The sequence below is a fragment of the Doryrhamphus excisus genome, chromosome 13, assembly GCF_030265055.1.
Source record: "Doryrhamphus excisus isolate RoL2022-K1 chromosome 13, RoL_Dexc_1.0, whole genome shotgun sequence".
NCBI classification, from domain to species: Eukaryota; Metazoa; Chordata; class Actinopteri; order Syngnathiformes; family Syngnathidae; genus Doryrhamphus; species Doryrhamphus excisus.
Window position 1 is genome coordinate 3,973,120 of NC_080478.1, and position 26,874 is coordinate 3,999,993.

The 26,874-nt window shown below is 39.5% G+C and overlaps 1 protein-coding gene across 3 annotated transcripts in view; it reads right to left on the minus strand.

Annotated features, from left to right (window-relative positions):
• LOC131140425 (latent-transforming growth factor beta-binding protein 2-like) overlaps positions 1-26,874 on the minus strand; it is a 168,952-nt gene that overhangs the window by 105,767 nt on the left and 36,311 nt on the right. The window lies entirely within an intron of this gene.

The following is a 26,874-nucleotide window of genomic DNA, read 5'->3' on the forward strand; positions in this document are numbered from 1 at the left end:
CGAGAAATAGGCCCATCACCTATTTAGTCTACTTGACTTCATAATGAACTAGTCTGGTCTGAAACAACTTCCTGTGTGATGAACCCGGCCACAGGAAGTATTAAAACTAAACTCAAAAGAACAAAACTTGACCTCAGCGCTCTTTTTTTTTTATACCGCCGAGTGTTTGATTTGGGTCAATTACTTGAGCCCGTGTTGCTCGACCTGGAAGCTGAGCTCATGTGAGCAACCTGGGGAGGGGGGGTCGTGTGCCTCAGACAGGCAGGCAGGCAGGCAGACGGTCCTACCTGCGCTGTGGGGGATTTGGACGTTTTCTTGGCCGGTTCTGACATTTATCCTTGCACAAACACATCTGGATCTTACTTATCTGGCCTGTCAGACAGTCAACAAAGATGAACCATACCAGACAAGATCAGTGGAAGCGTTCTGCACAGCATACCTGTGACAATTTGGACAATTTGGAGTCGCTAATTAACCTAGCATGTTTTTGGAAACCACGAGCGAGCTAACCACTTGTCCGCCGTGCAGCCCATATTTGCATATTAACAATAATTCATGGTTCCATTTATCACAGTGAGTCTTCCAGGTCCTGATGCAGCAAAACTGTCCCAGACCATCACACTACCACCACCATATTTTACTGTTGGAATAATGTTCATTCATTTTCTACCGCTTATCCTCACGAGGGTCGCGGGGGTGCTGGAGCCTATCCCAGCTGTCTTCAGGCGAGAGAGGCGGGGTACATTCTGTACTGGTGGCGAGCCAATCACAGGGCACATTTAGACAAACAACCATTCACACTCACAATTTGGAGTTGCTAATTAACCTAGCATGTTTTTTGGAATGTGGGAGGAAACCAGAGTACCCGGAGAAAACCCGGAGAACATGCAAACTCCACGCAGGGTAGGATTGAACTATGTAGCTGTGAGGTCTTCGCGCTAACCACTCGACCGCCGTGCAACCAAGATTTCCTGTTATGCCCCATATTTTTTTATTTTTATGAAAATAGCCCGAAACATAAACAATATCTTAAAGTTTGTTGAAAATTGTATGTGAAACTAAATATTTTGATTAGCTTGTAGTGATCACAGCAAAGTGGGCGTATCCGGAGACGGGTTGTCGTTGGAATAAATTAAAACACACCATTTTGGCGGGCAGCACAAATCCAAAAAAATACAGTCGGTGCACATTCTGGAAGATCTAGAAAGCTTTCTGTGTTGGTTATTGTGTGTACCTGCTCTATAGGAGTCCACAAAGGGTTAAAAAAAAAATTAGCATATTAGATCCCCTTTCAAATTTCTTTCTATTTAGCAGGAAATGATTGTGTTGATATCGAGACCACAGTCTTTATACCTTGGCTGAGGTTGCGCTGTGCAGAGTGCCGTGGTTCGATGCCACACACCGTGTATTTACACAGTGAATCAGCTCTCCACAGACACAACAATAACAGTATAAATAGCCACTTTATAGTACAAAATGCTTGAATACACACTATTTTTTTCCAAGCTGACTTTTTATTCCCGTCGTACGACAGAAAGCACATTCCCGCTGCCGGCGGGAAGAAGACATTAAAAGGAAAAAAAAAGGACAAACATTTGATAATGGTCTCTGACGTCATCTCCTGAATAAGGCAGCACCGTACATGACAGCTGCTTGACCTAGATCCTGAACTTAAGGGCGCCTCCCGTATATAGGATGTGACACTGGGAAACACAAGGTGCTCGAGTCAAGGTCGGAACGCCAAAGAAGGCGGCGCCTACAACGCAAGCTCGGCTGCCGCAATCCAAATCATGATGATCTTTTTCCATGGTTTACATCCATACCTGGCTCGCACGCATCCTGCCTCTCTTAGCCAGATGTTGATGTCTCTGTCCTGAAAGTTCCAGTTGTGAAGCGACTTCCTTCCAGAATGAGCTCAGAGCTGCCCCTTCTCTGTGCCTGCAGATCAGAGGCCACAGAAACCAAGTCTGCATGCTTGATGTCATCGTTAGGACCCGGACAACCAGCCAACCAGCCAACCGAGGAGGAGGAGGAACTAAATATTCCAACCTTCTTGTTCCGGATGACTTGAAAGCAAAAGACCTCAGCCAATAATACGCTGAACATGATTTTTTTAAAAGTCAGATGGAAGATGTTTGAGATATGAAATGAAGGTCATACATATTCAATTAAATCCCCGATGATTCCAATAAACATGCCGCTCAATGTTATTAACTTTACAAGTAGTTTGTCTCATATGATGTTGAATTTGAAAACAACGTTCTACCATAAGTGCACAAGTCCCACAGACAGGAGACCCGAGTTAACAAAAAAATTTTTTTTTTTTTACATTAAACTTTCTTAGCAAGACGGGGGCCTCAAACTAGTGTCCTGCGGGCCACATTTGGCCGCGTGTTTGAGACCCCTGATCTATACGGATGTATTTTGTATTCTTTTATACATCTATATATTTTATATTGAACTCGGGTCTCCTATCCGTGGGGGCCTGCGCACTTATGGTAGAACGTTGTTTTCAAATTCAACAGCATCAACATTCATACCTATATGGACAATTTGGAGTCGCTAATTAACCTAGCATGTTTTTGGAATGTGGGAGGAAACCGGAGTACCCGGAGAAAATCAGCGCTAACCACTTGACCACCGTGCAGCCTACATTATTATTCATTCATTTTCTACTGCTTTTCCTCACAAGGGTCGCGGGGGGTGCTGGAACCTATCCCAGCTGTCTTTTGGGCGAGACGCAGGGTACACCCTGGACTGGTGGCCAGCCAATCACAGGGCACATATAGACAAACAACCATTCACACTCACATTCATACCTATGGACAATTTGGAGTCATGCTAATTAACCTAGCATGTTTTTGGAATGTGGGAGGAAACCGGAGTACCCGGAGAAAACCCACGCACGCACGGGGAGAACAAACTCCACACAGAGATGGCAGAGGGTGGAATCAAACCCTGGTCTCCTAGCTAGGTGAGGCCTGTGTGCTAACCACTCTCTATATATTTTTTTTTTTACAAATTTTAAGTTAATAATGACTACACACCAAATGTGAAAATATTTAAAAAATATATATAGATAATATAACAATATTATATAAAAATATATATAATTATATAATTTAAATAAAAAGTGTAAAAGTGCCTATAGGGGTGCTATTTCATGTCTAGAGGGCTCTAATGTGAAAAATCCGTATTGAAAAGGTCATAAGCTGCTTTAGCTATGCAAATATTCCATTCATAAATAAGGGATCGTACATAACGGCTCATATGCGGAAAAACCATTGGTCTAGTGGAGTGCCTTTCAAACTGTGGGGCAGTACCTCTGGGTGGGCTGCTGTGAGAATGTTGAGTGACCTTAATTTTTTTTTTTCATCATTGACCTACAGTAACCGTACTGTGTCTCGGTCCAAATAATTCATCTTAATCTTTGTCCCGTTCAGATCTGATTGCAAAGGAGGACATCAGCGATCACACGTTGGCCGGGGTCCGCTTACACTCGTCATATGGAAAGCCGTTAAACCTCATCACATTCACGGAAATTACAAATCACAACCATCGCCAAGAATTTACACGGACCGAAAAAAAACCGACGCTGTAAATCTTCCATCGTGTTGCACAAGCATGACTTGGCATTCGCAGTCGACAACTGTATCTTTGAACTCGAACTTTTGCTATTACAACATGCGGGATATTCACCACTCGTGGAGAAGACATGACGAGCAGCATGAATGGTAGTTCCAGGCTCAAGTCCTGAAACCCAGATGGGTCTGGAACGGAGGTGGTCTTGGAGCCCAAACAAAACAAAGTCAAGTGCTGTGAAAAGAGGCCAGGTCTGAATATTGGAAGATGAGTTCAAAAAGGCTACAAATACTCTGATGTGTGATCTTGAAGTGATGCTGTACACAAACTATGTGAGAAACGGTCCAATGGAGTACTCTGCCAGGGAAAATACTACAGTAGGTTTGCTTTGAACTACGACTGAACCTGAGGGTAGGGTACAGCTGAAAAAATGTCATCCATTCATCCATTTTCTATGCCGCTTATCCCCACTAGAGGCGGGGTACACTCTGGACTGGTGGCCAGCCAATCACAGGGCACATATAGACAAACAACCATTCACACTCACATTCATACCTATGGACAATTTGGAGTCGCTAATTAACCTAGCATGTTTTTTTGGAATGTTGGAGGAAACCGGAGTACCCGGAGAAAACCCACGCATGCACGGGGAGAACATGCAAACTCCACACAGAGATGGCCGAGGGCGGAATTGAACTTGGGTTTCCTAGCTGTGAGGCATGTGTGCTAACCACTCGACCACCGTGCAGCCTCATTCCTAACATTCATTCATTTATTTTCTACCGTTATTCCTTACAAGGGTCACGGGGGTTGCCGGAGCCTATCCCAGCTGTCTTTGGGGCGAGAGGCGGGGTACACCCTGGACTGGGTGCCAGCCAATCACAGGGCACATATAGACAAACAACCATTCACACTCACATTCATACCTATGGACAATTTGGAGTCGCTAATTAACCTAGCATGTTTTTGGAATGTGGGAGGAAACCGGAGTACCCGGAGAAAACCCACACAGAGGGTGGGATTGAACTCGGGTTTCCTAGCTGTGAGGCATACGTGCTAACCACTCGACCACCGTGCAGCCTTGATGTCTATTATTATTCATTCATTTCATTTCATTCATTCATCTACCGTTTATCCTCACGAGGGTCGCAAGGGATGCTGGAGCCTATCCCAGCTGTCTTCAGGGTCTTCCACCCTGGACTGGTGGCCAGCCAATCACAGGGCACATATAGTCAAACAACCATTCACACTCACATTCATAACTATGGACAATTTGGAGTCGCTAACTAACCTAGCATGTTTTTGGAATGTGGGAGGAAACATTCCACTCTTCTCAAATATCTTAATATTTATTTTTCTGCACAAAATTGCACAAACTGCACATTTATACTTTTTTTTATTTACAACATATTGCGCAACTGCAGGGTCTTGAGACACATGCTAACTCGCAAACTAGAGAGCTATAGCGACCTAAACGGTAACCTCCAAGTTATTTCCTTTAAACTTAAATAGCCAAAAACTTACCACTTCCACACGGATAGGGAGGATAACTATTAACAGTTATTTAACCTTTAACATGAACATTAATCAAACGTGATAATTTTTTTCTGGGTACATGATACCATACAGCATCCATATCAAACTTGCGCGGGGGGCCTCAAACTAGTGTCCTGCGGGCCACATTTGGCCCGCGGGTCGCATGTTTGAGACCCGTGTTGTACACAAACTTTGTGAAAGACGGTCCAATAGAGAGTAAATAGTACAGTAGGTTTGCTTTGAACTATGACTGAACCTGAGGGTAGGTTAGACTTGTTATGATATTTGGTTAGGTGGTTCGGTTGGTTCGGTTGGTTCGATGCCAGTAAAACCCCCCGGTTGATTTGGATAGCCTTAAATGCCACAATATCCGCATGTCTACCGGGGAAGATGAAATGGGTCTCAGGAGATGGATGAAATGGGAAAAATTCTGGATTTATCTAATGATCCTGTTTTAGTTCAAACATTCGCGCAAAGACACACACACACACACGGTGACCCAGATCCAGGGGAATTGTTTACCTCTCAAATAATCTCGGTAAGGCCGCCCTGCTCGACTAGCTCAAACAGTGTTTATGTGAGAACCCGGCACAATAACGTATGGGTCAAAGTGGATTCATTTGCTCACAGTTTTGTCTAGTGCAGGGGTGGGCAAACTTTTTGACTCGCGGGCCGCATTGATATAACAAAATTTCCGGGGGGGCAGACTATCTCATCTCAAAGATTTTAGAAAGAAGTGTTCTTGCACAGATGCAACCTTTTTTAGATGAGAATGGGATTTTAGACACTTTTCAGTCAGGTTACAGGGCTTTTCATAGCACTGAGTCTGCACTTTTAAAGGTTTTTAACGACCTATTTTTAATAACTGACTCTGGTGGTTCAGCCATTTTAGTGCTTTTAGACCTGACTGCTGCTTTTGACACAGTGGACCATACCATTCTTTTATCTCGCCTGGAGAACTGTGTGGGTGTCAGGGGGTCTGCTCTTGAGTGGTTTAGGTCGTACCTGTCAGGGAGATGCCTTGCCGTGGGACTTGGGGGATCTTACTCCTCCACTGCTCCGCTTGACTGTGGAGTTCCGCAAGGATCAATTCTTGGGCCCATTTTATTTGCCCTCTACCTGGTCCCACTTGGCGCAGTACTTAAAAAGCATGGCATCTCCTATCACTTGTATGCGGACGACTGCCAGCTGTACTTGCCACTCGCAAAAAATAATCATGCCCCCCTGACACCCCTTCTTGAGTGCTTAAGGGATGTCAAGGCCTGGTTGGCTCACAACTTTTTAATGCTTAACGAGGAGAAGACCGAAGCTATCCTCCTCAACTATAAAGGCCCCCCTATAGACTTCGGTCCCCTCCAAAACAACATTCGTCCCTCAGCCACCAGCCTTGGCGTCATAATAGACAGTGATTTTAAACTCAACAAACAAATTAATGCAGTTATAAAATCCTGTTTTTATCATCTTCGGCTTTTATCTAAAATTAAATCTTTTTTATCTTTGCAACACTTTGAGCAAGTCATGCACGCTTTTATTTCATCACGTCTGGACTACTGTAATGCACTTTACTCTGGAATTAGCCAAAAGTCTCTCTCCCGCTTACAGTTAGTCCAGAACTCTGCGGCACGGCTTTTAACAGGAACCAAAAAGAGGGAGCACATCACCCCAATTCTGGCCTCCCTTCATTGGTTGCCTGTTCGTTTTAGGATTGATTTTAAGATTTTATTGTTTGTTTTTAAGGCGTTGAATGGGCTGGCCCCCAAATACATCTCGGACCTCATCCAAGTTTACTCTCCAGCTCGGTCACTGAGGTCCGAGGGCCAGCTCCAACTTGTGGTGCCCAAGACGAGACTTAAGACCAGGGGGGACCGAGCCTTTTCTGTGGTCGGCCCCAAACTATGGAACTCTCTGCCCTCCCAAGTAAAAAAGGCCCCCAATATCGAAAGCTTTAAGTCTCGTCTTAAAACCCACTTTTATTCTCTGGCTTTTAACTCAGAGTGAGTCGTATGGTCCTGTGTCTTTTAGTTCTTTGTTTTTATTGTAATTGGTTCTATTTTTTATACTTTTATTGCTTTGTTTCTTGTTTTTAATATTTTAATATCTATTTTATTATTTTATTTCTTAAATGCTCTTTTAGTTTTGGATTATTACTTTTTATTTTTACTCGTCTGTGCAGCACTTTGGAAACTCTGTTTATAAAATGTGCTATATAAATAAAGTGGATTGGATTGGATTGGACTATATATTTAACAGTCCACCTGGTATTATTGTATCTGTAAAATTGTCATGCAATCTGCTATTATTATTTATTATTTTATATTTATATTTAAATATTTTAAAAATAATAAAATATTATAATAATTAAAATAAAATTAAAATAATTATTATTATAATATTATTATGTAAAATATGCAAATATAACAATATTATTATATATAATTAATATAATAATTAGCATTAATATAATAAATATAATAATCATAATAGTTATAATAATAATATAATAATTATTATTTTAATTGTTATTATTATTATTATGTGCTTGTGTCTCTTTTTTCAGGAGCACTTTGTAAACAACAGACCATGTCAAACAACGAAATTGATACAACCATCAAAAGGTTGGCTCAGGCCATGATGCCAGGTTGTATGTTGAGTTTAAATTAAATACTTTTGAATGATTGGGCGGGCCGTATTCAAACACTTGGCGGGCCAGATGTGGCCCCCGGGCCGTAGTTTGCCCACCCCTGGTCTAGTGGCTGTTGTTACTGTCTCTACCAATACATTTCCACATGAAATAAAGCTTTTGTCAGTTACAGCGAATGCATTTCAGAGGGACAACCTAGTTTTTTCGCTGTGGTAAAAAAAGACCACTACGGTATTTGGATGTTACTCTAAAGCAGGGCCATATGTGGCCCGCCGGACACTAGTTTGAGGCCCCCGCCTTAAATATGAAAGTTTAATGTTATGTAATGCGACCCCCGCGCAAGTTTGATATGGATGCTGTATGGTATTCACATATTGCGCAACTGCAGAGTCTTGAGACACATGCTAACTCGCAAACTAGAGAGCTATAGCGACCTAAACGGTAGCCTTCAAGTTATTTCCTTTCAACTTAAATAGCCAAAAACTTACCACTTCCACACGGATAGGGAGGATAACTATTAACAGTTATTTAACCTTTAACATGAACATGAATCAAACGTAATATTTTTTTTCTGGGTACATGATATCATACAGAATCCATATTGTTAAAGGTTTAAATACTTTAGAACAGGGGTCTCAAAAACGCGGCCCGCGGGCCAAATGTGGCCCGCCGGACACTAGTTTGAGGCCCCCGCCTTAAATATGAAAGTTTAATGTTAGTGCGACCCCCGCGCAAGTTTGATATGGATGCTGTATGGTATCATGTACCCAGAAATATTATTACGTTTAATTAATGTTCATGTTAAAGGTTAAATAACTGTTAATAGTTATCCTCGCTATCCGTGTGGAAGTGGTAAGTTTTTGGCGATTTAAGTTGAAAGGCAATAACTTGAAGGCAACCGTTTAGGTCGCTAGCTCTCTAGTTTGCGAGTTAGCATGTGTCTCAAGACCCTGCAGTTGCGCAATATGTTGTAAATAAAAAGAGTATAAATGTGACTATAGTCGTGTTTTGTCATGTCTACAGGGCTCTAATAATGCTTTGTTATATTTTAATCTGAAAAATAATAATTTGTCTACCCACCAACTATATGTGGTTTATTACGTTTTTATTATTTGCTGTTTTATTATTATTATTATATTTATTTATTACTTGATTTTCTTTATTCTTGATTTGTTTAATTATTTTTCATCTTATTTTGTGCAGAAAAATAAAAATTCAGATATTTGAGAACAGTGGAATGTTTTATCAGAGCTTTTATTGTAGAAAATCCGAAATAAAGCACTGAAAAAGTTTTTAATAAATGCGTTTTTTTTTGGAAAACCTGATGCGGCCCAGCCTTACCCCAGACTCTAGCTCCAGTGGCCCCCAGGTAAATTGAGTTTGAGACCCCTGATGTACAGTAAATATAACTAAAGCCAAAACTTGATGTTGATTTGTGAATATTTGTACAAAATCACAGCAATTTTAGAACGTTAGTTGCCAAATTTTATAGTAAATGACCATCATTTGTGGTGTTAAATGTTGATGGATTTTCATCTAATTAAGAAAACACTTATACAAGTTCATTTCACCGACTCGTCAAATACGGTGATCATCAGTGTGGACCGGAGAGAGCAGCAGAAATGAACATGATTGCAGAAGAAACAATGAGAACGTTGTACTTCTCTGCTCAACTACTGTAAACGTATTTTTCCATAAAAATAAATGGACTGATTAATGAATAGGTTGGGGTATAGATGTGGGTCAGGGATTCGAATGTACTGCATGCAAGACAACATTGTTAATGATCTCGAACCAAAGTAAATGTCACACAGTGCAGATGGTCTGTGAAGAAATCCGACCGTTTTTTAAATACCGCTTTGAATACTGTCTATATCCTGTTCAGGGTAACGGAAGGGACTGGCGCCTGCGGGAATAACGGACATGGTTCAAGGGTAGACTGCGTACTGTATAGTACAGAATATTGCAAAATGTATTTTTTTTTGTTTATTTGGTACTGAGTGTCTGCAGCAGAACAGGACTTTTAAGCTGAAAAAAAATTCTATGCCGCTTATCCTCTCTATATAGAGGACAAACAACCATTCACACTCACATTCATACCTATGGACAATTTGGAGTCGCTAATTAACCTAGCATGTTTTTGGAATGTGGGAGGAAACCGGAGTACCCGGAGAAAACCCACGCATGCACGGGGAGAACATGCAAACTCCACACAGAGATGGCCGAGGGCGGAATTGAACTTGGGTTTCCTAGCTGTGAGGCATGTGTGCTAACCACTCTAACGCCGTGGAGCCTCACTCCTAACATTCATTCATTCATTTTCTACCGCTTTTCCTTACAAGGGTCACGGGGGTTGCTGGAGCCTATCCCAGCTGTCTTTTGGGGCGAGAGGCGGGGTACACCCTGGACTGGTCGCCAGCCAATCACAGGGCACATATAGACAAACAACCATTCACACTCACATTCATACCTATGGACAATTTGGAGTCGCTAATTAACCTAGCATGTTTTTGGAATGTGGGAGGAAACCGGAGCACCCGGAGAGGTCTGCGCGCTAACCACTCAACCGCCGTGCAGCCCCTAATCAACAGTATTAACAGTTATTTAACCTTTTAAAATGAACATGAATGAAACTTCATAATTTTAACCAATTAGCAAGTTAGCATTGTTAGCATCGGGGCCTCAAAATAGCATCCCGTGGTCCGCTAGTTTGAGACCACTGATTTAAACATTAAAGGGGACCGATTATGCTCATTTTTGGCCCTTTTGTATTAAGTTGTAGAGCAAACAACCATTCACACTCACATTCATACCTATGGACAATTTGGAGTCGCTAATTAACCTAGCATGTTTTTTTGGAATGTGGGAGGAAATCGGAGTACCCGGAGAAAACCCACGCATGCACGGGGAGAACATGCAAACTCCACACAGAGATAGCCGAGGGTGGAATTGAACCCTGGTCTCCGAGCTGTGAGGTCTACGCGCTAACCCCTCCATCACCGTGCAGCCCATATTTGCATATTAACAATAATTCATGGTTCCATTTATCACAGTGAGTCTTCCAGGTCCTGATGCAGCAAAACAGTCCCAGACCATCACACTACCACCACCATATTTTACTGTTGGAATAATGTTCATTCATTTTCTACCGCTTATCCTCACGACGGTCGTCACCGGCTGTCTTCTTGGGGCGAGAGGCGGGGTACACCCTGGACTGGTGGGCAGCCAATCACAGGGCACATATAGACAAACAACCATTCACACTCACATTCATACCTATGGACAATTTGGAGTCGCTAATTAACCTAGCATGTTTTTTTGGAATGTGGGAGGAAACCGGAGTACCCGGAGAAAACATGTAAACTCGAGGGTGGAATTGAACCCTAGTCTCCTAGCTGTGAGGTCTGCGCGCGAACCACTAGACCGCCGTGCCGCCCTAGTAGTTTTATTTCTATAGTATTGTCCTTTGAGAATATACAAATGTTTTCTTAGGAGACACAATTATATTATCATTGATGTATCATTGATTATATATATATATATATGATATGATATTATATATATATATATATGATTATATTCACGTGTGGGTTTCTGTACCAACGTATACTTTGGGTTGTTTCAGGTGTTCAGTAAATGCAAATACAGTGATATCGGATAGGGGTCACTTTAAAGTCTATGTAAGTAGAAATCGGATACAGGCACTAAATTGGGAATTGGGCACTTAGACCTAGAGTGTAAATCCAGATTTAATGTGAAATGACTGGAGACTGGGAGCGAAAATCTTATCTTGGTTTTATAAAGGAACACCAACAGACCGAGTGATGAACTAACTTGGAAACAACTCAAACATTAAAAAAAAAAAATGAAGAAGTTACATAAAAAATTCCAACCCCTTCTCGGATAACGACGACCTGAATGAAGAAAAATCTTCCGGGAGGTGTTATTCCCTCTCATTTTCATTCCACTAGTGTTATAAATCCCTGTCATGTCTACAACATCAACTACAATGTCGTATTGTGTTTAATGGAAACATTCCAGATTAGCAGTGGAGATGCTATCATACGTTTACATAAACCTTGCCAAGTATGACATGGTGCGTGCACAATTTCATTTAGTAACAAGTTTTTACAACTTCTATATCTGATACCTGATAGTACAGATTAATTGCTATGTGGGTATTTCAAACCGGTTTGCTTTTACTTTACTTTTTTAGAAGAGTACGATTTCTAATATTCGATATACCACACAGGTTTTATACCCACGGTCAAAAGACAAAATATGGGCTAATAACTATAAAAGCAATCTTTACTGGCAAAATGTACTGCAAAAAAGGTCAGTAAGGATAATTCATTATGCCGCCTACAGAGAACATACTAACTCCTTATTTCTAAAATCACAAATACTTAAAAAATAAATAATAAAATTAAATTAATTTAATAAAATTTAATAAATTAAATTAAATTAAATTAAATTAAATTAAATTAAATTAAATTAAATTAAATTAAATTAAATTAAATTAAATTAAATTAAATTAAATTGAATTAAATTAAATTAAATTAAATTAAATTTTAAAAACAAAATTAAACATTACAAATTTTAATTTTAATTTTAATTTTAATTTTAATTTTAATTTTAATTTTAATTTTAATTTTAATTTTAATTTTAATTGCACAATTTCATTTAGTAACAAGTTTTTACAACTTCTATATCTGATACCTGATAAGAGATTAATTGCTATGTGGGTATTTCAAACCGGTTTGCTTTTACTTGACTTTTTTAGAAGAGTACGATTTCTAATATTCGATATACCACACAGGGTTTATACCCACGGTCAAAAGACTTCAGTCTGGAATTTGGTTTTTCAGAGCGGTTTGTGTATATTTTAGGAGGTGAAAGAAGTCTTTGCGGGCTGAGAAAAATAAATTAATCCTTTTTTTAAACACACAAGTCGGTGTACCAAACCATGCGCGCCGCACCAGCGGTCAAAACCAATTGTGGTCGTCCGTTTCATTTCTAAGACTCTACGCAGAACTCATCCATTCATCGTTTGCCACCAGACCTCTTGTGTGATTCTTTCATAAAAATCCTGAGGTTTGATCCTCAGCATGAGCCAATAAATATAATATATCTCCATAGAGGAATTTTTATTACGTGATTGTTGTGTGTTTCTCTTAGCAACAAGCCGGTAGACTTTACGTTAATTGGAAATACAAAAATAACCCAGCGACGGCTCCTGTCACTGTAAAGTCTGACTTTAAATTATAGCTCTTTCGAGAAGTTTAATCTCTGGTAGTAAACCTTCAGACTCTTAGCGACGTTCACAGTTGGTGCCAAGCTAAACACTCAACTACATCTTAAATGTTAAAACCATAAAACACAAAACACATTTTTATCCCTGCCAAAAAGACACAAATTTGGGGGGGTGACATCGGCCATGGAAGCCATTAAATTAAATATTTTTATGTACTGGAAGGTCTTCATGTAACTTAGAAGAAGGTCTAGGGCAGGGGTGGGCAAACTTTTTGACTCGCGGGCAGCATTGATATAACAAAATTTCCGGGGGGGGGGGGGGGGGGGGGGGGGGGGGCAGACTATATATTTTACACGTAACAGTCCACCTGGTATTATTGTATCTGTAAAATCTGTCATGCAATCTGCTATTATTATTTATTATTTTATATTTATATTTAAAGATTTTAAAAATAATAAAATATTATAATAATTAAAATAAAATTAAAATAATAATTATTATATTTTTATTATGTAAAATATGCAAATATAACAATATTATTATATATAATTAATATAATAATTAGCATTAATATAATAAATATAATAATCATAATAGTTATAATAATAATATAATAATTATTATTTTAATTGTTATTATTATTATTATGTGCTTGTGTCTCTTTTTTCAGGAGCACTTTGTAAACAACAGACCATGTCAAACAACGAAATTGATACAACCATCAAAAGGTTGGCTCAGGCCATGATGCCAGGTTGTATGTTGAGTTTAAATTAAATACTTTTGAATGATTGGGCGGGCCGTATTCAAACACTTGGCGGGCCGGATGTGGCCCCCGGGCCGTAGTTTGCCCACCCCTGGTCTAGGGAATAGCTTGTTATATTAAGAGTATATCCATTTACCCATTTACCATTTTTAGGCTGTTTTTAGTGCCGTAGTTTGCTTTCTCAGGTGCAAACAGTCCGTGTTTGTAAACCTGGTGTGGGAATCCCACGTGATTCCTATCTTAGTCAGCAAAGGGGAAGCCCGTGTGTTTACTTCAAACGCTGTTTCCAAGGAATACCGATGAAAATTTTTGACAAAGTCCCAACTCAGCTCTGAAAAAAAATTGTCAAAAAATGACTTATTTTAAGACGGTTAGTATCGTATCATGTGTTGCTATAACATTAGCCATGTTTACATGAGGAGTTTTTCCTCTTCCCGAATGGAATCTTTCCGAATGACTTTTCCAAAAACAATGGTATCCATGGATGCCCTGTGATTGGCTAGAAAATTAATGAATGAATAAATAATAATGTAGGCTGCACGGTGGTCGAGTGGTAAGCGCTGGATAGCTCCGGGTACTCCGGTTTCCTCCCACATTCCAAAAACATGCTAGGTTAATTAGCGACTCCAAATTGTCCATAGGTATGAATGTGAGTGTGAATGGTTGTTTGTCTATATGTGCCCTGTGATTGGCTGGCCACCAGTCCAGGGTGTACCCTGCCTCTCATCCAAAGACAGCTGGGATAGGCTCCAGCAACCCCCGTGACCCTTGTAAGGAAAAGCGGTAGAAAATAAATGAATGAATGTTACGAATGAGGCTGCACGGTGTTCGAGTGGTTAGCACACATGCCTCACAGCTAGGAAACCCAAGTTCAATTCCGCCCTCGGCCATCTCTGTGTGGAGTTTCCATGTTTTCCCCGTGCATGCGTGGGTTTTCTCCGGGTACTCCGGTTTCCTCCCACATTCCAAAAACATGCTAGGTTAATTAGCGACTCCAAATTGTCCATAGGTATGAATGTGAGTGTGAATGGTTGTTTGTCTATATGTGCCCTGTGATTGGCTGGCCAGGGTGGAAGACCCTGAAGACAGCTGGGATAGGCTCCAGCATCCCCTGCGACCTTTGTGAGGATAAACGGTAGAAAATGAATGAATGAATAATAATAAACATCAAGGCTGCACGGCGGATGAGTGGTTAGCACACATGCCTCACAGCTAGGAAACCCAAGTTCAATTCCACCCTCTGCTATCTCTGTGTGGAGTTTGCATGTTTTCTCCGGGTACTCCGGTTTCCTCCCACATTCCAAAAAAACATGCTAGGTTAATTAGCGACTCCAAATTGTCCATAGGTATGAATGTGAGTGTGAATGGTTGTTTGTCTATATGTGCCCTGTGATTGGCTGGCCACCAGTCCAGGGTGTACCCCGCCTCTCGCCCCAAAGACAGCTGGGATAGGCTCCAGCATGTGAATGTGATTTATGAAATAGATATGATATTTGAGATGTTTGTGTTCACAAATTTGGTTGACCGCTTGTCACTGAAGGGTGATGGTGGCTCTTGAAACGAAAACAGCGGAGAACCGCCGCTTGAAACCAAACCGTTGGCTGCGTTATGTAATGAAAAGAGCTGGTTTGTTTGAAATGCACGCTCCTTGGAAATTCAATTTATTAAAAGCAGTGCCAGTAGTTCAAAAAGAGTACGTTCCATCACAGACTGCACACAGACACGTTCTTCGAAAATGTCACTAAGCCAAACATCGGTGTGCAATTAAGTCTTAGTCTTTTTTTTTTTGATAACATCTCCAGTCATTATGACTTAGATAATTGTGCACCCTGGAAGTATATTTCCCCCTGTGAAAATCTGGGTGTGTCTTAAGGGCTTATCGCACCCGCCACTGAGGCTGGATTAAATCATGTTCGCCGTGTATGGACAACCTTCCAAGAATCCGTCTGGTAGCAGCCAGATCCTGGGTGAAATGAATTACTGTTGGGTTTGGATTCAATAACTCATTCTTTCTGTCTCCAAATGGTCATGGCGCTCATTTAAAAGGGGGTCTATAGCGAGGCATTGAAAACTTTACCTTCTCAACCTCATATTACAAATATACAACATAAAATGGTCAGAAATATTTCAGTATTGAACAAAGCAAAATTTGTTCTCAATCAGAAATCACTCCACACTCTTTATTGCTCTCTGGTTCTACCATATCTTACTTATTGTGTGGAAATATGGGCTAATAACTATAAAAGCAATCTTCACTCGCTAAATGTACTGCAAAAAAGGTCAGTAAGGATAATTCATAATGCCGCCTACAGAGAACATACTAACTCCTTATTTCTAAAATCACAAATACTTAAAAGACAAGAAAGAAATAACAAAATTTTAATTTTAATTTTAATTTTAATTTTAATTTTAATTTTAATTTTAATTTTTATCTTTTTTAAACAAAATTACAAATTATTAATTTAATTAATTGTTAATTTAAACTTTAACTTTAACTTTAAATTTGAATTTAAATTTAATTCAGATTTTAATTTTAATTTTAATTTTAATTTTAATTTTAATTTTAATTTTAATTTTAATTTTAATTTTAATTTTAATTTTAATTTTAATTTTAATTTTAATTTTAATTTTAATTTTAATTTTAATTTTAATTTTAATTTTTAATTTTTAATTTTTAATTTTTTAATTTTAAAATAAAAATAAATAACTTAACACAATTTAAAACATTTTAATTAAAAAATAAAATATTTTTTATTAATTTTTTTAAGTAAAAAAATAAAATTAATAAAAAATTATAAAAAGATAGATAATAAAAAATATTATTAAAATTAAAAAAAATATTATATAATTTAAAAACACATATTAGAAAGGCAGGAAGTGAACAAATGTAACAGTTACTGATTGTAAAAGTACCAGATGGAGGGGTAGGATTTAATAAGCTTTGCTTCTTCCTACTCCTTTTGGACATGTGGAACTGTGAACTGATTATGTGATGCATTCAATTGTAATCTGATGCATGTTCAAATGAAATAAAACCATTACCATCAGTTGCATCTGCCGCACAGACAAATGAAGAAATGCAAGGCGATTACGATGGTATAATTTGAGCATAAAAATAATATAATAGCTTTGTGAAAGTTGAATCGAAGGCAACTGGATTTCTTCATGCTTGTCAAAAAGGCTTCGATTCAAGTATTAAGGATGAATGACTACACACGAGTATATAATAGACTCGGACATGAACATAATACACAACTGTAGTGGGGCAAACAGTTCCCTTTTTGTCTCCCGGGGTACCCAAGACATAACAAATCCAGAAAGGTCCAGAGATCCTGGATGGAAGCAAAGTGGTGCGGTTGCTGTGGTTCAGGGGTTAGAATCATACCGTCTGGAGACATTGTGAGCTGAAGGGTAATTCGATACTTTTTGGTCGGTTGTAGTTTCTCTGATCATTCTTAGGAGAATACCACAGGACAGGTCAGCAGAAAGAGACCCGATAAAAGTATTTCGAGTTTTTTCCGGATCTAAAGGAACTGGTAAGATCAGTTTGTATGCATATAAAATTGGAATCTGGGTATATATTGACATCCTACGGTGTTTCGGATTTGGCAAACAGAACCTTGGCAAACTGACACTGCCGCCCAGAGAGTCGGTTGCAGACAAGACGTATCTGTCCCACGCTGAGCGCTAAATTCTCTATGGTCCTTTGTTCCCCCCCGGCCTAGCAGGAAGCCAAACACTCATGGGACTCATTTGGCTGTGTATTTTTAGACAGAAACACAGCTACTTTTCCTGGTCCTGACTGAGTCAATATTGCGTTGTTAAAGCCTAAGCTAAAATTCAGTCTACAGTACATTCAGACTGTTTTTAACACATTAGCTAGATTTGTAATATACAAGTCATAGGTGTCAATCACAGTAGAGTTTAAGCAAGACGCAGAGGGTTCATCCTGGACTTGTCACCAGTCAACCACAAACAAACATCTAATGGTATTCACACCTACTGTAAACACAATTAGACCGGTGATTTGGTGATTTGTTTTTACGCCTTCTTGTCCGAGCTAGAATTCCATCACATAAGAAGGATTAAAGGCTGATTTCTTGCTGACAGATGTCAGGGCAAAGGCTACGTTTGGGGCAACAGTACGTATCGGAGAAGTAGACCGGACGTTAATCGAACCATTTCCAAATAACAAGGACTCAAATAGGGATTCTAACAGGTGGGATGGTGACATGTTGAACGGGATCAAAGATGCTACTAAAAATGACCATTTTGAACATTACCATTACTAGAACATCTATCTATCTATCCATCCATCCATCCATCCAGTATCCATCTATCCATCCATCCATCCATCCAATATCATCTATCTATCCATCCATCCATCCATCCATTCTGTATCTAGTATCTATCTATCCATCCATCCATCCATCCATCCTGTATCTAGTATCTATCCATCCATCCATCCATCCATCATGTATCTAGTATCTATCTATCCATCCATCCATCCTGTATCTAGTATCTATCTATCCATCCATCCATCCTGTATCTAGTATCTATCTATCCATCCATCCTGTATCTATCCATCCATCCAGTATCTATCTATCCATCCATCCATCCATCCATCCATCCATCCATCCATCCATCCAGTATCTCGTATCTATCCATCCATCCATCCTATATCTATCCATCCATCCATCCTATATCTATCCATCCATCCAGTATCTATCTATCCATCCATCCATCCATCCATCCATCCATCCATCAATCCTGTATCTAGTATCTATCCATCCATCCAGTATCCATCCATCCATCCATCCATCCATCCATCCATCCATCTATCCATCTATCCATCTATCCATCCATCCTGTATTTAGTATCGATCCATCCATCCATCCATCCATCCATCCAGTATCCAGTACCCATCCATCCATCCATCCTGTATCTAGTATCTATCCATCCATCCATCCATCCATCCATCCATCCTGTATCTAGTATCTATCCATCCATCCATCCATCCATCCCGTATCTAGTATCCATCCATCCAGTATCCATCCATCCATCCATCCAGTATCCATCCATCCATCTATCCAGTATTCAGTATCCATTGTCCATTATCCATTATCCATTATCCATTATCCATTATCCATTATCCATTATCCATCATCCATCATCCAGTCATCCATCCATCCATCATCTGCTATCCAAAGACATGAGGATGATTTTGGCCATGTCTTCTTTGGGATCAGCAATGGCGCCCACCAGGTGGTCTAGTAGGACCATCCCAAGGCTAAATGTATTAAAAACACGACATCTGTGCCCCCCCCCCCCTTTCTATTTCTCCAACCACTCCTGCACTTTTGTTGTGCTTTGACATAATTGCTAATCAGTACTGACAAGAGCACCGAATTATATTATATTATATTTCCATACAGGTGCTGAGGTAACCTCCAATATTTGGATGGCGGATCCAGTTTGTGCCGCCACTGATGGCGGTGCGGTTAGTCTGGAACGGGAGTGAAAGCAACCAGTGATCCATGATTAACAAGGAGAACTCCCACTATAACCACAGTTTCCTCTGAGAAACGGCTGAGTGGTTATGCCCAAAGCCTTGAGTCAACAACCCACACACAGGCGCCCGGCCTTAGTAACCGCCAGGCATATGTTGTGCATACAGAAGCAAGACATTTAATGCAGAAACAACCGTCACACCTTCAGAACGAGCCAGGATTCCTGTATTATTGATTGGAAAACAAAACTGTACTTATACATAAGACCTAGAATCCTGGCCAAATGTGGCCCGCAGGACACTAGTTTGAGGCCCCCGCCTTGATATGAAAGTTTAATGTTAGTGCGGCCCGCGCAAGTTTGATATGGATGCTGTATGGTATCATGTACCCAGAAAAAAATATTACGTTTGATTAATGTTCATGTTAAAGGTTAAATAACTGTTAATAGTTATCCTCCCTATCCGTGTGGAAGTGGTAAGTTTTTGGCTTTTTAAGTTTAAAGGAAATAACTTGGAGGCTACCGTTTAGGTCGCTAGCTCTCTAGTTTGCGAGTTAGCATGTGTCACAAGACCCTGCAGTTGCGCAATATGTTGTAAATAAAAAGAGTATAAATGTGACTATAGTCGTGTTTTGTCATGTCTACAGGGCTCTAATAATGCTTTGTGCATTTTTTAAAAATTTTATTTTACAGCTGGGATAGGCTCCAGCACCCCCACGACCCTACTGTCGCTGTATATGTACATACAATGTATATACAATGTAATAAAAAGATTGATGCACACGTAAAAAATAAAAAATAAAAAATAAAAAATAAAACAAATAAAAAATAAAACAAATAAAAAATAAAATAAAAAATAAAGCCTGTAATTTAATGTAATTTACATAGAGTGCAATGCCCTGTGATTGGCTGGCCACCAGTCCAGGGTGTACCCCGTCTCTCGCCCCAAAGACAGCTGGGACAGCACCCCCGTGACCCTACTGTCACTGTATATGTATATACAATGTAATAAAAAGATTGACGCACACGTACATAAAAAAATAAAAAATAAAAAATAAAAAATAAAAAATAAAAAATAAAAAATAAAAAATAAAAAATAAAAAATAAAAAATAAAAAATAAAAAATAAAAAATAAAAAATAAAAAATAAAAAATAAAAAATAAAAAATAAAAAATAAAAAATAAAAAATAAAAAATAAAAAATAAATGTAATTTAAGGATTTTGTGTTGTTTCCAGTGTACAATTATATAAACCTACATTTATTTTTTTTTTGTGTGTGTGTGTGTGTGACAACGGTGGAAGAATAATGTCCGCAATGGGCTGGTCTGGGTCAAAAAGTCCAGGGAGGGACATTTTTCATCCGCAGTCCGCTCTCGTGCGATCCTACACTCACAATACGTTCAACCTGTTAAAAATATTAATGACGTTAAATCCTGTCAGTATCATCATTGATGGGAAGATCCTTCCAGGTTGTCACAGATGAGCTAGTTACCATGGGTTACCATATTGCTTCATCATCAGCAGTCCAGGTGCCTTTTCCAATCGGATTATGTAAGAGAAATGAGCGCAAAGTGACCTTTGGAGGGATGATGTGCACATGCTTCGCACACATCCTGCTCTGCCCCGCTCTGTTTCCTGTAGACGACTGATGTCATAGACTAATGGGGGCGTGGAGGTGATATGAAGCTCTCAAAGGACATCGTGCTTTATGTGTTATCACCGTTCCAGCTCAGCCGGTGGTATTCATCACGGGTCCTGACCCTTGCTACGGCGACCAGATGTGATCCGTAGGATCTCATGCTGGCAGGAACGGGTTTTTCACTACCAATCACTTACGAGAAAGATCATGTCACAATGACGGTAAAAACATCACAATTCAGGTTAGGAAATGTCAATCTACACCAGGGGTCTCAAACATGCGGCCCACTAGTTTGAGGCCCCCATCTTGATATGAAAGTTTAATGTTAGTGCGGCCCGCGCAAGTTTGATATGGATGCTGTATGGTATCATGTACCCAGAAAAAATTATTACGTTTGATTAATGTTCATGTTAAAGGTTAAATAACTGTTAATAGTTATCCTCCCTATCCGTGTGGAAGTGGTACGTTTTTGGCTATTTAGGTTTAAAGGAAATAACTAGGAGGCTACCGTGCATTATTATAAAAAAAACAACCTTAAACTGTATTATGGAAAGCAGGAAGTGAACAAATGTAACAGTTACTGATTGTAAAAGTACCAGATGGAGGGGTAGGATTTAATAAGCTTTGCTTCTTCCTACTCCTTTTGGACATGTGGAACTGTGAACTGATTATGTGATGCATTCAATTGTAATCTGATGCATGTTCAAATGAAATAAAACCATTAATTTTTTTTAAATTAATTTTTTTTAATGGAAAAAAATTACAAAAAATTAAAATTGTAAAAAATGTCAAAAGTTTACAAAAATAAATAATTAAATTCAAATTCAAATTAAATAAAAAAACAATAAAATAAAATAATATTAGAAAGGCAGGAAGTGAACAAATGTAACAGTTACTGATTGTAAAAGTACCAGATGGAGGGGTAGGATTTAATAAGCTTTGCTTCTTCCTACTCCTTTTGGACATGTTGAACTGTGAACTGATTATGTGATGCATTCAATTGTAATCTGATGCATGTTCAAATGAAATTAAACCATTACCATTTTTTTTTTGAGCAGGACGGCACCAATATTTCAGTTTTTACAGACTGTGTGAAAGGGGCTTCAGTCTACTTTGTTGATGTAGAAAGATTATTATCAGCTTGATTATTGTTTTAGATTTTTTTATTTTATTTAAATGTTCGTCTCTCCTTGCTTCTCTGTCTAATCATTTTTCCAAACGAGCGTGTGCTCTTGGCGCCGCTTGACAGGTGAGGTCAATAACAGGGTGCCGCTGACATAAAAAGGCAAACGTGATCCAAGACAGACTTATTTAGTACCTGACACCCTCTGCAGTAGGAACAAAGTGGAAGGAAAGTAGCTGCACGTATGGGAAGGAATTTACTCCCTGGGCATTTAGGTCGAAAAAAAAGCTATTTGTGAAGTAAACGTCAGTACTCCCTAGTCCTTATTTCAAATAGCAAGGCCAGGCAATGAGGTTGTCTCGCTATCTCACTCCGTGACTTTTATTTTGCTCGTGCTTTCCTGGCTTCGGAGCTGTGAAACATCAATCAGATATATGAAACCAAGACTTGCATCCTCCACTTCTTCTCCAGGGGGAACACTTTTCCACCCTTTAAAGGCAAGTCTACGCCAAAAGAATGCAGAACATTTTATTTCAGTCCATGGGATCGGGAGCTTTGCGCTCCGGTTTATCTCAAAGCTTCCTGGAAGTATCCGGTAAAAGAAATAAATCTTTAGAAGATTTACAACGTTGGCAGATTTTCCACATGTCATGTTCAGGGCTTTACGCTATAACCGCAACTAATAATTAGTCTAAGCTCTATGCCGGGAAACCTTGAATTCATGAAAAGGAGACGAGAGAAGAACATCTCATGGACGACCCGAGCGTACTTCTGACTAAATAGTTAGTCAGCTTTAGCAGTAAACAGTTAGCTTGTAGCAGAACAGTTAGATTGTAGCAGAACAGTTAGCTTGTAGCTGAACAGTTAGCTTGTAGCTGAACAGTTAGCTTGTAGCAGAACAGTTAGATTGTAGCAGAACAGTTAGCTTGTAGCTGAACAGTTAGCTTGTAGCTGAACAGTTAACTTGTAGCTGAACAGTTAGCTTGTAGCTGAACAGTTAGCTTGTAGCTGAACAATTAGCTTCAGGCTGAACAGTTAGCTTGTAGCTGAACAGTTAGCTTGTAGCTGAACAGTTAGCTTCAGGCTGAACAGTTAGCTTGTAGCTGAACAGTTAGTTTCTGGCTGAACAGTTAGCGTGTAGCTGAATAGTTAGCTTGTAGCTGAACAGTTAGCTTCTGGCTGAACAGTTAGATTGTAGCAGAACAGTTAACTTGTAGCTGAACAGTTAGCGTCAGGCTGAACAGTTAGCTTGTAGCTGAACAGTTAACTTGTAGCTGAACAGTTAGCTTGTAGCTGAACAGTTAACTTGTAGCTGAACGGTTAGCTTGTAGCTGAACAGTTAGCTTGTAGCTGAACAATTAGCTTCAGGCTGAACAGTTAGCTTGTAGCTGAACAATTAGCTTCAGGCTGAACAGTTAGCTTGTAGCTGAACAGTTAGCTTGTAGCTGAACAGTTAGTTTCTGGCTGAACAGTTAGCGTGTAGCTGAATAGTTAGCTTGTAGCTGAACAGTTAGCTTCTGGCTGAACAGTTAGATTGTAGCAGAACAGTTAACTTGTAGCTGAACAGTTAGCGTCAGGCTGAACAGTTAGCTTGTAGCTGAACAGTTAACTTGTACCTGAACAGTTAGCGTCAGGCTGAACAGTTAGCTTGTAGCTGAACAGTTAGTTTCTGGCTGAACAGTTAGCATGTAGCTGAATAGTTAGCTTGTAGCTGAACAGTTAGCTTCTGGCTGAACAGTTAGATTGTAGCAGAACAGTTAACTTGTAGCTGAACAGTTAGCGTCAGGCTGAACAGTTAGCTTGTAGCTGAACAGTTAACTTGTAGCTGAACAGTTAGCTTGTAGCTGAACAGTTAGCTTGTAGCTGAACAATTAGCTTCAGGCTGAACAGTTAGCTTGTAGCTGAACAGTTAGCTTCTGGCTGAACAGTTAGATTGTAGCAGAACAGTTAACTTGTAGCTGAACAGTTAGCGTCAGGCTGAACAGTTAGCTTGTAGCTGAACAGTTAACTTGTACCTGAACAGTTAGCGTCAGGCTGAACAGTTAGCTTGTAGCTGAACAGTTAGCTTGTAGCTGAACAATTAGCTTCAGGCTGAACAGTTAACTTGTAGCTTAACAGTTAGCTTCTGGCTGAACAGTTAGATTGTAGCTGAACAGTTAACGTCTAGCTGAACAGTTAGCTTCTAGCTGAACAGTTAGCTTGTAGCTGAATAGTTAGCTTGTAGCTGAATAGTTAGCTTGTAGCTGAACAGTTAGCTTCTGGCTGAACAGTTAGATTGTAGCAGAACATTTAGATTGTAGCTGAACAGTTATCTTCTAGCTGAACAGTTAGCTTGTAGCTGAACAGTTAGCGTCTGGCTGAACGAGAGAAGAACATCTCATGGACGACCCAAGCGTACTTCTGACTAAATAGTTAGTCAGCTTTAGCAGAATCACGAGGGTGAAGAGTCACCAGGAGGGCACAAAGTGACTCAGCATGACTGGTTTCCTTTTACTATCACTCTGGTTGACCCTCACCTGTGAGTCACTAAGCAAATATGTTATGTAAGACAACAACAAGGAGGAATACTCATGGCAGACGCCACTGCATAGTACTTAGAATTACTATGACTCAATGATGATTGTTTTGGAAAGCAACGTGAACAAGAACAATACTATGAAAGAGCTGGAATACTACAACTACAACACTAGCGAATACACAAAATGTCAACCCAACAGCACAATTAGCAATAAAACAGAATATGATCATGTGTTTCACAACACAGTGACAAACAACCATTCACACTCACATTCATACTGTTGGTATTTGCTCAATTGTGCTAGCTAAAGATATAAGCTAAAACAAAACACATAGTCTCACAAATACAGACAAAAAGAGCAGTGGCGAAAGCTGATTGGTCCAGGACTCCAGCCTCGAGTGTATAAAAGACCGGAAGTGTGCTTTTTTTGCAGCTGCGCTGTAATAAGACCCGCTTACTTGTAGGCATACAGGGACTGCAGATAAGCCCGGACATCTGTATTAGGTATTGTTGTCAGGAATAAATAATCTGGTTCTCGTTCTATGATTTGGTTCTTTAAGATTCCCTTATCCTCGATTCGAAACCCACTTAGAGTCCTCAGGGGGAGGATTTCTACAATAACTATGGACAATTCGGAGTCGCTAATTAACCTAGCATGTTTTTGGAATGTGGGAGGAAAGCGGAGTACCCGGAGAAAACCCACAGACGAACTGGGATGAACATGTAAACTCCACACAGAGATTCCCAAACGGAGAATCAAACCCCAGACTTTGTGACCTATATGCTAACCACTGAACCACTGTGCAGCCTTGGCAATTTCTATAAAATTCTAATGTAAAAAGACAAGGTACTTTTTTTGTATAAAAAAAATATCGAACTGTGAATGTTGTATATCCTGATTATTGATTATTTGATTAACCTATTATTATGTATTCGAACCATATGTTCGAATCCCTTGTTCATTGTGACTACAGACCTTGAACTGTGAGCTGCCGGTCACCAAGTACATAAGTACATTATATTTTTGAGTGGAAAGGGGACGAGGGTCAAAAAAAAATTGGAATAAAATTACTTTTGAGAGAAAAAAAACTCATACTGTAATACTCTGGCATGCCAGCAAGGGAATTATTTTTTTTGGAGAATAATTGGGTCTTGGTCCCAAAATGAGAACAGTTTGACAAATGTTAGTTGTAATCAATGACAAGCTATGAACATTTTCCCAGAAAAGCCTTGTTTGAAAAACACATCAGCATGCTGAATCAAGAATATGGATCTTGCCATGATCAGGTGATTAATCAGACCATTTCTAAGCAAACTGCAGCTAAAATAATGCAAGCCAAGAAACTATTAGGCCTGTCTGATTAGCAGTCTTTGGGGAGTTTATTACAAAAAATTGTTCATCACAGAATTTATTAGCTGGATGTGTTTGAGTTATTCCAAAATCAGGAGGAAAATGAGTGAATATGTCACCAAAAAAAAAACAGAACGGTCACAATCTATTTTTTTTTAAAAAGCTGGCTGACACTTCTGTCTGGTAAACTGTGTTATATTATTGTAGCTGAACAGTTAGCTTGTAGCTGAACAGTTAGCTTCTGGCCGAACAGTTAGCTTGTAGCAGAACAGTTAGATTGTAGCAGAACAGTTAACTTTTAGCTGAACAGTTAGCTTCTAGCTGAACAGTTAGCTTCTAGCTGAACAGTTAGCTTGTAGCTGAACAGTTGGCTTGTAGCTGAACATTTAGCTTGTAGCTGAAAAGTTAACTTCTAGCTGAACAGTTAACTTCTGGCTGAACAGTTAACTTGTAGCTGAACATTTAGCTTGTAGCTGAAGAGTTAGCTTGTAGCTGGACAGTTAGCTTGTAGCTGAACAGTTGGATTGTAGCAGAACAATTAGCTTGTAGCTGAACAGTTAGCTTGTAACTGAACAGTTAGCTTGTAGCTGAACAGTTAGCTTCTGGCTGAACAGTTGGCTTGTAGCTGGACAGTTAGCTTGTAAATGGACAGTTAGCTTGTAGCTGAACACTGAGCTTGTCGCTTAACAGTTAGCTTGTAGCTGAACAGTTAGCGTCAGGCTGAACAGTTAGCTTGTAGCTGAACAGTTGGCTTGTAGCTGAACAGTTGGCTTGTAGCTGAACAGTTAGCTTGTAGCTGAACAGTTAGCTTGTAGCTGAACAGTTAGCTTGTAGCAGAACAGTTAGCTTGTGGCTGAACAGTTAGCTTGTAGCAGAACATTTAGCTTGTAGCTGAACAGTTAGCTTGTAGCTGAACAGTTAGCTTGTAGCTGAACAGTTAGCTTGTAGCTGAACAGTTG